The following is a 12361-nucleotide window of genomic DNA, read 5'->3' as shown; positions in this document are numbered from 1 at the left end:
GCAACATAAAGAGAAGGGGACAGAATTGCCATCCACTGGAAGGCTGAAGAAAGGCTGGGCTCTCTGGCTCATTTAATAAGATGATTCTTGCATTGTTACTTGCATGATAAAAATTATTTACCTGAAGCACTGTTACTATGAAATATGTTTAGAAGGCAAAATTTACTTCCCATGAGAGTGAATTATTTATTCTCTTCCTGGTAGAGGTTTTTCTTGTTTAACAGTCTCCATATTTGCCTTTTTTACTCCCTGTCAAAAATCTAACCTCCACACATTTTCTGGAGAGAAAAGGCAAAGTGACTCCATTCATGAAGACTGTCTTAGTTTATGGCTAAATATCAATAATTAACAAGGATTTGGAGCTGGATGACACAAGGCAGGAAGCAAGGTCAATAGAGAAAACCTTTAAGAGAAATCAGGAAGAATGAGAGAAAAAGTTAATCAGTTAACTAACTAAATGTATGTATGTGATAAAAATTATCCAAGAAACTGGAAATCACTGAAAGCTATAACTGAGTAAGGTGAAACACATTTTTTTCCTTTAGTGGAAAAATCAGATATTCCTTCCTCAAAATCAGCAAAACAAAACAAAAGCACAGCCCAGCTCAGGTCCCCTATTTGGCAGCCAAATATTTATTATTCTATTACTGCACAGCATTCTTGAATTTTGCATTACTTATATTCGCCATAGCTCAGAAAAATGCACCACAGGTTTTTTAATTTTAAGTGGTATCTTTTCAATTTTAGATACAAGATCACTACAAAAGCACAAGCTGCATATTGAAATTAATGTCAAGCTGTTCCATCTGTATTAAAAATCTCAACAGTTGCCAAAGTTCAAATGTAGATCTCTTACCAGTAATACCCCTGGAAGTAAAATACATACATGTTTGCTTTTCTAACAGCTCAAATAAAGAGAAGGAGGTTAAATAAGCTGCTAAGGCTTCACAGTGAAATCAACAGTAGCGAGAAAGGAAATGAAAAAGAGCAGATATCTATCTATCTGTTAAAAATTCTGCCTTTTCACCATTATACTCCTTTCCTTTCCCTTTAGAAACGTGACCTTGATTTTTTTTAATCTCACTAGCTAAAAGAACAGGGGTCTCTCTCCAGGGATCCATCTTCTGAATAGGTTTTCCTATCATTTGCTTTCCAAACTCTAGAACAGTTCTAGTCTCATACAAAGTTTTGCTTTGGAGGTGATGGGAGGCTTGGCAGCCCCTGACATAGCACCATTAGATATAAGGCAAATAGAGGCATATTAAATACAGGTTTAATAAAAATACTGTCAGAGGAAAGGGAAATATTTGTGCAGCACTGCTCTCCTCAGATACTATGTTGGCAGTGGCCAGTAGTGAAGGACTGCAGGCCTCAGTCTGACTGTCCCAGCAAAAAACATTTTGAAGGTGGAAAGCCCAATGTCCAAAGGTCAGGTGGCTTAAAGAACAGCTTCAATTTGGAATAATTAAAGCTGTCTTTAAACATAAATAGACATTGCTTGAAGGAAGCAGAAAAGGCAAGGCAGATCATTTAGTTAAAAGCATAGGTACAGGCAATGAGATTCAGAAGTTCTGGTCAAAGGTCTCAAATCCATCCCTTTAATTTGACAAACAGTATCTGGTGTTCCTTTTTGTTATAATAGTGGAATAATAATTCCAGGTAAGTATTCCATTGATAAATGATTATTATTCTATTAAACTTGGAGATAGAACTATAGAAAAGTAGTCACTACGCTACGACAATGTGGCAAAAATATAAAGGAAAGAAAAGAAGGGAAAATGAGATTTAGTGTGATTGCACTAGAACATTATAACATGGTCATCCACAATGTACCTCACACCCAACACCTTAATACTACAACCACCTGTGGTTTAGGCATCTTTAAAAATACAAATGTATGAAATGGCAAGATGCTCCAAAATTTAACAGCTGTGAAAGTTTACACGCAGAGAATCACTGTGCCACATACTGGAATGAGCAGCTGTATAAGGAAGTTAAATTCAGAATTTGAGAATTTTGTAGTAAATAGTATATAATTCTATCACTTACGCCACTATTTCATGTTTGGTTTTTTTTTTCTTAATGGCCCAGAACCTGTACAGGAACTGTCAACCTTTTTTTTTTTTAATCAAATACAACTCAGACTTATTTCTGCAAGGATTTCCCCCCATATTTCTACAAATATTGGTAGTTAAACTTAGCCTTAACTGGATACCAGAAAATACAATTAGATTGTGGAAAGCAAAATCAGCTAAAACTGATATAATAGTATTGAATAAATAAATAAATATACCAGCATTTTTCAAATTATACATTTATATAAATGAGGGAAGGTTAATTTCAAAGGCCTTCTGTCCCCTGATCACTCTTCCTGTCATTATGTGTGATTTTGTGCCAGCTGAGGACTCATTTTCATGAACAAGTAGCTTTTCATTGGATGCAAGCTTTATGTGTAAAATATGCTAAAATAGGTAAATATCAAATGTGTTTCTCATTCCCAATAACAATCAAAATTAATGATTCTAAGTTGAAACTTTAATGTGAAAATAAGCTCTGGAATAAATTCATTATCCTGTTAACAAAGAGTTTAATTGTATAAATCAGCATATTTTAAAAAATCAGCTCAAGAAACATTCTATTACTAAAATTTAGATACCCAACAATTAAAGCTGCCAAAATACTTCAATTGCAGAGATTTCCAAACTCATGAAGGAAAGGAGAGAAACATTTAAACAGCAGGTAATTTAATGTCAGAATCCAAAAAATATTCAGAACAGTGGCCAAAATATAAACAATCAAGCAGCAAATATGCCCTAGATTAGCTAATACTACTCTAGTGGTCTATGAACACATTCTGGAATTTGGACACTAAGGAGATGGAACAAACAATTTTGGAAATAACTCATTCTTAAAATTTCAAACCCCCCATAAGTATCAGAGTGAATTACATTGGGCTGCATCAGTGTTTTTTCTACACAGAATGTACATAAATAATAGCACCACAATTCTAAGGATAACTTCCCATCAAATCCATGTGAACAGAAAGACTCCAGTTTCAAATGGTAGCTGTCAACATGTAGCAGAGCAGAAGAGGTGACTGTAAATTGTGTCCAATGCAAAGAAGGGAATTCCAGTAACTAAATTCAGAGAACTTAGAGAAAGTGAATGGAAATTGTTTAGAATGTAAATCTGAGCAGCACATGTGAAAATATGCACACTAATGTAACTTCAAACAAATGGCTTCAGGTAATTTCCTCCATTTAATTTTTTTCCATGCTCTAAAACCACAGCTATTTCTGATAACATTTATTCTTCTTTATTGCAACTAAAAAACACATCTTTTCCGGCTCAAGTACAAGATTTCTGAGTTCTTCAGAACAAATTGTTTCATCTGTTGCCACAGACTCCCTACTGTTTAAATCTATCTACTAATGCACTTGAAGATTTTATGTTCCTAATCTACTTCTATTTAAACATCTCTTTCTCATAGTACTATAAAACATATTCTAATAAAATACTATTCATCCTGGAAGACACTCCTGTACATAGCAAAGGATGCCATCAGTCCTTTATTATACAGCTTGATAACAACCATTTCACAAAAGACTAATGGCAAACAGTTTCTTTGCAAATTAACAGTGGTTTACTTTAGGTAAGCTCATAATTCAGTATCAGATTTTTGCTTTAAAAACCCACAGATTTTCAACTATTCTTAATACGTTTGCTAAATAAATGCTGCCAGTCAGCTAGAGAGTTCCAGGCACATCTTATTCTTAATTTTCCCTTTATGGATGCTCTCAAGAAATACTCTAGAGGTAAGAAGCAAGATGAAAACTCTTCATTTTTGGAAAGAGGTTTTCAGAGCACATTGAATTGTATTGGTGGAGTTCCTTGTAATCTTGACAAATTGCCATCAATGATACAGGGCTTTTTTTTTTTTTTTTTTTACTTTGGGGAAAGACTAAATTTACATTATATTTAGCAGGCACCTGCATTTCTCCTGACTCAAATTTAACTTGGTTTTCTTAAGACTATGTTGCTTTTATGGATAGTTTTCATCACCACATTCATCAGATTTCTTTCATGATGACATTTGTGAGGAAGAATAAAAAAACAAGCTAAAATACTCCTGAATATAAAACAGAAAAAGTGTCCCACAGATACTGCCATACTGGCTATGCCTTTAAATGGAAGCGCTGTGTTTGTTGCCCTTACCAACTCATAGTTCTAGAAATCCTAAAAATGTCATCTTCAAGCAAGGCTTACAGAGACACTGACACTTAAGATTTAAACAGCTGCAACATGATAACTTCTTTACACATAGAGATGCTTATAGTACTGGTTTTCAGGGTCAATTGTAAGAGAAATTACACATGACAAACAATTTCCCATTCATCTCTAACTATTCTACCCATTCTCCTGTCTCTTAATTCATGTTCCCAAGAAAAAGAATTGTCCAGGAGTCCTTCAATATGCAAACTCAAATACAGAAATAAAGCCAGGATAAACTAAACAAGAATGCCTGGACTCAGCTAAGACTCTGTGTAAAATTCAGAGGAAAGAAAGACTTCTAATTCGTAAGTAAGCAGCAATCAAGGTGATACGAGATCCTCACAACATATTTATAACTCAAAATTACAGTGGTGACCATAGAGACAGCATGATCCCCTAATGTTTTCCTCATGTATTCGCTGGGTAATGAGGGCTCAGCAAGGCAGTTTGCAATGATCAGACTGGTTTCCTAGGTTTGGTACATAAAGGGCTCCCTAAAGATGCAGGACCCATTGATTTCTCTCCATATGCTTACAATCCACAAATGCTAAAACCTAGGACCAATTAAATAGATTTTTATTATCAATAGGCATTTTCACTTCTGCTACCAATACCAAAATACATTCCACTTCTATAGAGTTTGCTCAAACTGTCCAGTGGTTTTTTACTATAAAATGCAGAATCCAGTGAAATGTAACTAGACATTTATCCATTAAAATGAATTCAAACTGGTGCATGAATATGGAAACAACTGCTTCATTGACTTTTACATTTCTGGATTTATGGCTCCAAGTGAATAGTGTATGAAGCAGTGTACAGATCTCTAACCCACAACTCCTTCTCAGCTGGAAACACCTTATTTTCTTAATTTACTGGGGCTCAAAGCCCAGGACTCAGGGACATTTGCTTTCACTCAGGGGAAAAAACATTATAAATACAAAGAAACCCTAAAAATAAGACAATCTCCTTTAGGTTTTAACCATTGCAGAAAATTATTTTCTATTCAAAATTGCAGGCATCATCTGCCATCTACACTGTATTAGAGGCTAGCAGTAGGACTATCCCCAGCCTCACCCAAACTGAGTCACAGAACTTAGAGAATCCTCTTTAATCCTCTTGCCTGCTCAATATCCTCACTCACAAGCAGTGAAGAGGATGCACCTGCTCTAAGCCAGGCAGTGCAGTTACCTTGAACTTTACAGGGAATACCACTCTGGAATTATTTTCTTTTTCATCTAAACCTTAAGGATAGGTAAATAACAAAATACAGAAGCTACTGGCAAAAGGTTTACAAAGATGTAGTATATGAAGAGATTTTTACTTTTTACAAATACAGTTTCTTTCTAAAATAGTGTAACAAAACAAACATTTGGTTTAAACACCAAAATACATACATAAAACTGTAAGAAATGGTTAACTATATGGGTATACATGGTAACTAAGGAATATATTTATGATATATAGATATATTATTGGCATATTCTAAATTTCACTGAATTTTCAAGTAACTAATTTGTAATATTTTTTATTATACTGTATTTTTAGTAGACATAGTATCAAATCTGTCTGGATTTCCTTTTTAGCCATGAACAACCCTGCATTCCAGCAACAGCCTGAAAAGCAACGGCCCTATTTTTAGAGCCAAAAACCCAAAAACTTATTTTAGGTAAGATTTATGACTCAACATTTTTAGATCTAGTCTCCTAATGTGGGCATGAATTAATTTAGGGTGGAAAAACCCTACTCTGTTTGCTGGTACTACTAATATTCCGAAATAGCTCAGAGAATCATAAAGAAAAAATTTATTGGACATTGTACCACTACTGAATGTTATCACCAGAAACCTTATTCAATCATCTGCTGTAAAATACCAAGTATAAACAAGCTGTTTGCACAAATCAAAAGCTGTTAATGTTGTGGAACACACTTGCACTTCTATTACTTCAAAGACTGTATAGCTATATGCTCCATTACTATTTCCTGTAAGTAATACTTCAAGGCTTCAAAGCTATTCCAAAATCTTATATATTTCCACACTGGCTCTTCACTTGGTTATTGAGTCCTTCTGTTGGCAATTTGATCACTCTGAATACTTTGCTGCTGTGATTACTACTTTTCACTGGAATTGCAATAAACATGCACATTTATTCTTGCCCTCTGAAAAACTGTGTGTAAAAAAAAATCTTGAGAAATGCAGTATTATTTTTAGAGAAATTTTTCCACTGCCATATGCAAAGAATAATGCTTTGTAACTTTACCTTATTTTCTTTTTTCACTGTACTGCTTAAAAGCATTGTGTCAAAATGAAAGGAAGCATTTAGATTGTGTGATTCTGCCTATATCAAACTTTCAGCTCACATCAGGATGGAACTTTTACTAAAGCTAGCACCAGGCTTTAGTTTGCACCATGGAGAAGTCTCAGAGGGCACAAAAAGGATGCTTTATTTGGAAGAAACAACTGGAGCAGCACTCAAATTGTTAATGAGTTCCAGCTCATGGCACCAGACCAGAGTCACCTCCAAGGAAAAAGCCCCAAAGGCTCACTGGAAGCACTGGGTCTCCAGCACCACTTTTGTGGCAGTCAGCTTGAATAGCTAGGTAATAAAGACATAACTTCATAAAAAAAAAAAAAAAAAAAAAAAAAGCCATGCTTTATCAGGGATTACTTTATGTTCCAGAGATTGCTAAATAAAGCTTTGGAAAGGGTGTTTTTTAGCAAATGAAGGAGTATATAGTTATCTTCCTATAAATTCAACCAACTGAAATTACATTTGAGTTACCAAGAAAGTTCATTTCCACTTTTAAATTGGTGCTGATGATATTCAGATCAGTTTCCAAAGGCCTATAGAAATTTATATAAAACTTGATTTTAATTGTGACTGCTTCCCCAACAATCATGGCAATTCAATTCATTGAAGAGATTTATGTTAAAATCATAAATCTTCAGATAACGAAGTCTGAAAAATCTGTTTAAGATCAGAAAAACTCCAAGGTACTTGCTTTTTAAAGAAAAGCTTGCTTGCTAAAAAAACCCCAAGTCTATCCTACACATCAAACAGTGCATCACCTTGAACAAAATACAAGTTATCTCACTACTGCCAGTTTTCTAGTAAAGACAATAGGCAATCAATCTAAAACTCCTGGATCTGTTTTTGGTTTTTTTGGGTTTTTTTTGTTGTTTTTTTTTTGTTGTTTTTTTTTTTTTTTTTTTTTTTTTTTTTTTTTTTTTTTTTTTTTTACTTTGGGAAAAGGTCCAAAACTCTCCCACTTTCCCTGTTTAGAAATAAGAGGGAAATATATTCACATCTGGAGCCAACACCTTAGGTCATGCATCCATGTCAGTGGTGGGTAGGTCCCAGTGTAGCTGATAAGTTTCACCCAGGCTGCTGTCTTTTGGCTCCAAAAGAGGATGCCATGCCTACAGAACCCATAGATTCCCAGAGGAATCTATTCTGCACACAATCCAACACATGAGCACAGTGCACTGGCCCAGCTCTAGGTATAAAGTCATTCAGCATTTTCAGGAGGTCCTTTTTATGCTCATTCCCAACTGAATTGCAATGGAACTGAACACAAGGAGTATCTTGTAAGGGACAACCAACACCAGGCAAAATTAATGATTACCCTTTCAGCACTAAGCATGAGACAGGATGGAGACATTGGAGCAAAGGGATTAACAGTGAAATGATCTGGATACACACATGGTGTCACCTGTTTTATATCCTTTGTTAATTATCATGTATCTGAAGAGATTCAATCTGAGCTAGGACTGCCTTTAGGTCCACCCTTAGTGATCCCACAAACCCAAAGAAGCTACCAAAGCAATGAGTTTCTTTCACTTTACACTGGGCACAAACTACCACATGCAATTCTAAGGGCATAAGTAAATTTAGCTTACAGTAAACGTTTCTGGCTCTTAGTTTTAAACCACAGAATTATTTTTCCTAATTTTATCATGCTATCTTCTAATGGTTGGAGGACAAGACAGTAAAGAATGACATCCTTATTATTTTGTCATTATTTAACTGCCTAAATATTGCCTGTAGCAAATTTACTATTAAAAAACACCATGGCAGATGGAGAAAAGCACATTTCACAGTAACATGCCCACCATTTAAAATGTACATCACAACTGACTAGTTTTTTAGATTCACAGAGATATATACACTCACCCACAGCCAATGCCATTGTACAACCAAACCTGGGAACCAATCATTTGCCTAACAAACAAAAGCTACCTTTCCCTCATTTCAAAAGAAATAAGAATGTGTTTTACATAAAAACAATTGTGACATCTTTTTTTATTTATCATCACACAGTAAATTTGGATAAGCCGAAATATGACCCATAATTTTACTTTGTAAAATTCTATCTACCTTACATGAACTAACTGGTCTTACACTTTCAGCTAACAGCTCAATCTGTTAGCTCAATCCTAAAGGGAGAGAGGGACAGATACCAGAGACACATACCAGAATATTCCAGAGAGAATTTAATAGAATAAAACTTTTCGAACACTCTGAAAATATTTAGACATCTGTAATACTAATAACTTCTGATAAAAGAATAATAAAAGAAATAACTTCTGATTCTGAATAACTAATAAAAGAAATAACTTCTGATTCCAGGCCCAATTGTAACTTCCACATGTCACTGCCATGATTTACCATCTGACCCAGCAGTACAATTTAAGAAGAAACAGCTTAGCAGTTTCTTCAGTAAAGAGAAGAGGTGGACAAAAGGTCAAGCTGTTCAGTCCTACAAAGCTAATTGGTACATTAGTTTATTTGAAACTTTAGTATCTCCCAAAAATCCCATGAACTATGAAAAAAATGTATTAAATCAGGATACAGAATCCTGGCATACAGGCAAGTAAAAGAAATCCTGAGAGAATTACAGCACAAAGAGAAATGTTGTAAATCTTTGCAGCTTCAAGAGAGTTCCTGGCACAAGCTTTTTGCTAACTTCCATAAGACAAAATCATGAGTCACAGTCGGCCCAAATCTTAAACTACTGCTTATAAAGACACTGCCATGACAATTCAGAGAAAAAGTTCGCCTGTAACTGTTTCTAAGTACCATATTTTATGTTGTATTTACAGAATGGCAGGCAGCCAATGAAATTCTCAGTGGAACTCTACATCCTCACATAGCTTGCAAGTCATCTTATTTTCTATCTCTGAACAGCACAATGCATTGTAAAATTAGTTTCTCCCTTGCTTCAGCTGGCAATTTACTATATCAATCTTCTTAAATGTTTAAAATTAACATAAAAGTCCTTATTCAGATTACCTTAAATAAAAGATAAGCACATAGAGCATTGTTTCATAATAATAGAGTTATTCACATATCTATTTTCAATGGCTACATTTAGAACAAAAGCAGCTTGAAGACAGAATATATTCAAAAGTTACACAGAGCCAGGTGGAACATTAGAGATTGTATCTTCCTTCTTTCAACACTATTAAAAAAAAAAAAAAAGGACAAAATGACATTATCACATGAAACTTAGCAGAAGGGGGCTCAATCAAGAATTTTGTGACACCATTGACACATGACAGCCTTTGATTTATATTTCTTTTCATTCACAATGAAGTTTACCTGCTCCCTTTTGGCCCAGGTCACAATGGACATAGATTTTAGGTGACACGGAATGAAAAACAGTTAAACTGCTGTGTAACCTCCCATGAGAAGGCAAAACAAAACTGCAACTGAAATGTAATGTCCCAATGATTAAGAGAGATTCTGTAGAATAAAGGCAGAAAAAGTACATTGGAGGTCAGAAGCTCATGAGATTGAGAAGCTTGCTGACCTATGGCAGGTCTCAAAAAGGACTCAAAGGTAAAGAGCTCTTGGAAAGACTAACCCATTTCTTCAGCTTCAGAGTATACTGAAAAATTATTTACCCAAGACATACACTTGTAAGGTGAAGAAGAAACGCTGTCAGGTCACAGTATCAACAGAGGATATGCTGGAACAAGGTGATCACTAGGAAAGCAGCACCAGATGGTTATGTTCAGACAGGTTTTTAATATAGTGGAAAGTTAGAATGACTGCATCTCTGCATTTTAACAACTCAGACACCTGATTCTTGACAGCCAGAGGGCAGAAAACATTGCCAGAAGCACTAGAGGTGATTTGAAGAATCACAAACTGAACACTTTTATTCCCATCTTAGGATTTCATAAAAATTATATCAGGAAATATACACAGGAATGCAGCTTCCCTGCAGCTAACCAAACAGTACTTGGTTGATTAAAGCACCAGAAAGTGCTGAAATCTCTGTGATTGACTCATTGTATTAATAAGTAATAGTTGTGCCTGAGCTTTAAGAAACAAATTGTTGCTCCAAATATAAATTGTAGTTCCTATTGTAACAACACCCAAGGACAAACTATATTGTGCTGCTGTAGGAGAGGAATTGTTTTCATTTAATTTAATCTTGAGATATATCTATGCATACATATATGCAAGCATATACATATATACCTATTACTTCTTATTGTGTGCATGAAGGAAACAGGATATTACACAGAAAGCCTGTATATCTTTGCAAGTATACCTTCTACCTCCTACCTTTATATTACATTCTGCAATAAAAAAACCACTGCCAAACAATATGTTAGGCAAAGAGGAGTTCTATTGTAAGTTATTTTATGAATTTTTGGACTTAAAAAAATATGTAGTGAATGAAATCGACCTATATTCATCATCTCTTTCCATCACATAATTCCTATCCTAAAGAAAAACATGAACACAAGAGCAGCATAGATTTCTGCATTCTGCATGCAATTCTTTACACTTTACTAATAACCAATTACGGTTCATAATACACTATCATCAAACAACTTGAGAGTACACAGTTTGCCACTGAATCTTGCAATTTTCCATCTCTCTTCTTAAAGAGGATCAGATTTCAATAAATATGTTTCAACAAGAAATGGTGCACCTTAGTGTGTGCCAAGGAGCATTGACATGCTGGAGACTTGTACTTGCAATAAATTTCATATGCAAAAACTTGAGCAGAAATCTACAATAAAGAAGATGACACATACCAGACTGCACTTAATTGAATAGACTTTGAATTAATTTTAATACCAGTATTTTAACTCAGCTTCACTATCACTACAACATATGGACAGTGCCTTAAAGGTGAAATGCATCAGTCCTTCAGCACTTTTTGCAGGTCAGACGACTTCCTTACAAATGGCCTGATACCAATTAAGTGGCAGAAAGCTTATTTTACACTAAAACCCCCTTTTTTCTTGTTTTGTGTGTAAGAAGTTTGGCCTATTTTGAAGCTATTTTACTTTGAGTCTATTCTACTTTTACATTACTACATGACATATACAACTGTGGATGCTTAGAACTGTATTTCTGGAAAAATAAACATAACCACTGACCAACGGGTAACACAGCAAAGAGAAAATTGATGTGTTTTATGCATAAATTCAAATCCTCTTGAAGACTTTGTCCAGAACCTTGAGTCTGGTAAATACCTGGAAAACTACAATCTCATGATCTGTCAGTGAATAATGTTAACAGAACCGTACTGTGCACCAGTGTCCTACATACAGGTAAATTGCCTCTTTCAGTAAAACTTAAAAAACTTTAAAAAAGAAGAGCAAAATTTTTAAAGCTTAAAGTTTTATACATGACTCTTGGCTAGGGTATTTTTGCCATTAATTAAAAAGCAACATGAATTAATACTATAACATAGTTCAGAAGAACCTGTGAAAAGTAGATGCCATCCTATGCACAGTGATTTTCAACTGGAAACTTAATTTCAAAAGCTGCAGTTCAGAAAAAGGCAAGAATGTTTTATTCTGCTAGATAGCGTTACACTCCACTCGCAAAAGGAGCTGTAAATATTACAGTGAAGCCACATAACTTTGATGAGCTTGTATAATCAGGTCTGTAAATCAACAATGCTTTGACAATTGAGTATTCTTCCTGCCTAATCATCACCACAAACTTCCCAGAAGTAATTCTGGAATACTTGCTAAATACCTTTCTCTGTAAACAATGGCTTTATTTTCCCCTTTTCTGTTATTCAGTCAGATTCAGAGATCAGCACTGGAAGCTTGCTC

General features: G+C 34.8%; 1 protein-coding gene across 7 annotated transcripts in view; it reads right to left on the bottom strand.

The window, feature by feature from the left end:
• The window catches only part of CHID1 (chitinase domain containing 1), a 95193-nt gene that overhangs the window by 44513 nt on the left and 38319 nt on the right, over positions 1–12361 (bottom strand). The window lies entirely within an intron of this gene.

This window comes from Lonchura striata, chromosome 5 (genome assembly GCF_050655825.1).
Source record: "Lonchura striata isolate lonStrDom1 chromosome 5, ASM5065582v1, whole genome shotgun sequence".
In the NCBI taxonomy this organism is placed as follows: Eukaryota; Metazoa; Chordata; class Aves; order Passeriformes; family Estrildidae; genus Lonchura; species Lonchura striata.
Note: the sequence above shows the minus strand (reverse complement) of the source record. Positions and strands in the feature narration are given on the sequence as shown.